We start from the raw sequence: 2,635 nt of genomic DNA on the forward strand, positions 1-2,635 counted from the left end.
ACAACATATTTTTTAATAAAAAAATCAAACAACAATTATTTTTATTTAATCTTTGTTTTGTAAAATATATTTATATATTACTCGAATATAAGTTTCTCTGACATTTATTTATTATATGAGCATGTTTGTTTCTCTAATAAGTACTAGGAACCACGATAAATTATTCGAATAATTAATAGAAACAAGAAACAAAAAGAAACTACAAATAATTATTGTTGTCATATATGCCCAATAATATAAACATGATATTTTTTTAAAACTAATAATAATATAAAAAAGAGAATAGCGACAACATTAATAATTATGTCTTAAAAAATTACATTAGTAATACCAATGACAGTAATTTAAATATTTTGATTTATAGTTATTAAATCTCACCCATTATTTAATAAAATTACTTTAAAATTTTAAAAATATACTAAGATAAAATTACTTACATTTTTATTATACTAAAATAAAATTATTTTAAATTTAAAAACTATACGAAAATAAAATTACTTTAAATTTTACTTTAGTAAATTTAATTAGTTACATTTTATTGATAAAAATTATAATATTTGTTATATAATGATTTTTTGTTTGTAAGATGACTGAAAATACGGATAATGTGTTGTATTTGCGGGGTAAATACATATCAAATAATATCAATGCTGGAAACCTGGATGCACTAATTTGCGAGATCATTGTCTGAATAATGTGATTAATGATCAAAGCACTGAAGAGGACGTGACACAATATTCCCGTTGTGTTGCATTAATGATCATTGGTGGCTGTATGTTTTCGGACTCGGAAGGTGCTACTGTGAAACTTATGTATTTGCAGTTTCTTGAGGACTTAGAAATGGTGAATACTTATAGCTGAGGTTCTGCTGTATTGGCATATCTTTAAAGAGAGCTCTGCGACACATCAATGGGATTAAAAGTCGATTTGTGTGGGCCTGTTTAGATATTGCAGGTATTTTTACACTTTTACGATCATTATATTTGTTGTACTTAATTTTTTTATCATTTGACAATTTTTGTTGTATGTTATTGCAGATTTGGGTATGGTCTAAAATTACTCTTCTTTGCCCTGATAGAGCGCAACAAGTATCTATGTCAGAAGAGCAGGCTGCAAATGTGCATCAGGGTCAACCATTCCCATCATACGGCGCACGGTACTAATCAGAATTAATTAACTCGTATTATTATTATTTTTTATGTACTTTTAATCACTGTAATGAGTACTTTTATAAATTGTAGGTGGAGACGTGGATTCTCTTGGACACACATGGCCCATCATGCGGTCTGTATAATGAGAGATATGCTTGCAAGATGATGGAGGGCAGGTAGATACATAAATTAGTTATCTAAAATTTGGAATTTTTTAAAATTTCAATCCGAATGTTATATATCATCTTGATAATCTTTTTTTTTTTGCTTCAGTTTCTATGGACAGTTTATGATATGGAGTCCTCCAAGGCTTGCTAGAATTCTTGATGGAAATAGCATTCATCTATGTCGGTCGACATGTGCATTGATCAATTTTCATATAGTCGAGATGCATAGACCAGAGCGGTGTCTTCGACAATTTGAAATGCGTCAGGATATCCCGCCACCTGCTACTAAGCTTCGATAATTTCCATAAGTTGAGCGTCAAGGGCGGAACAACTTTGATTGGGCGACGTATCACAAAGATTTTGTAGATATGTGAATGAAAGATATAATTTTGTGATTGGTGGGGATTATGTCATACCTGGTACACCCAGCATCATAGTGGACTATATTAGTTGGTATTATCGTATTTCACATATATTTCTTTCTCCGACAGTGGTACCTTCTAACATCATTGGCTACCATCCTGTAGATGCAAAATACCGACAATTTATCGTAAGACATGATCAATTTATCTATATGTGTACGTATATTTAATTTATTGTATTAAATATATGTTGCATAATATATGCATCTATGTCACAGACACGCCTAGTTCATGTGCAAACTCCACCGACGTGGACATGAAATGAGTTTGAACCCGGACTATCATCTTCAAATATGGCATACACTACTCCGCCTGTGGTTTCAAGCTTTCCATCGTTTGACTATGGTTACTACACTCCATTTGCCGGTAGTTTTACACAACTTTTACAAAGTGACTTTCGACCGGGTATGAATGAGAATCGCCCTACATTAACACGTCTCCCATACAATTTCAACAATATTCTAAGACAGAAGAATATGAGGTTGGTGGGAACATTGCTGATACCAGTACATCTGCAGCCCAAACACGTACGCATGGAGATGCTGAAGAGATGTTAGGTCGTGGACATAGAGTAATTAGAAGACCACCATGTGGCACTGGGGGACATTGTTACCATCATCATTAACTATTTATTTTGATATGCACAATTACTTACGTCGTATTGTTGTATGTTTTTCTATTTTTTTTGTTTTAACTTGAAGTTGTTACTGCAACATTTTTTTAACATTCGTTTACAATTTTTTTATTATTGACTTTTTAAAATTGTGGAATGTATTGATTGTGATTTATTATTCTTTGACTAATAAATTTACGGATAAAGTTATAGTAATGAAAAAACATAAGTATAATTGCTAAATCAAGTCAAATAAGTCAACATACTTGATATTAAAACATT

At 31.1% G+C, this 2,635-nt stretch overlaps 1 long non-coding RNA gene across 1 annotated transcript; it reads left to right on the top strand.

Annotated features, from left to right (window-relative positions):
• Positions 1-700: 700 nt before the first annotated feature.
• On the top strand, positions 701-1,309 carry LOC142526644 (uncharacterized). The gene is made up of 3 exons (XR_012815292.1): positions 701-954; positions 1,038-1,156; positions 1,242-1,309. It is a non-coding gene; the product is annotated as an uncharacterized LOC142526644 (long non-coding RNA).
• The last annotated feature ends 1,326 nt before the right edge of the window (positions 1,310-2,635 follow it).

The sequence above is a fragment of the Primulina tabacum genome, chromosome 15 (genome assembly GCF_025594145.1).
Source record: "Primulina tabacum isolate GXHZ01 chromosome 15, ASM2559414v2, whole genome shotgun sequence".
NCBI classification, from domain to species: Eukaryota; Viridiplantae; Streptophyta; class Magnoliopsida; order Lamiales; family Gesneriaceae; genus Primulina; species Primulina tabacum.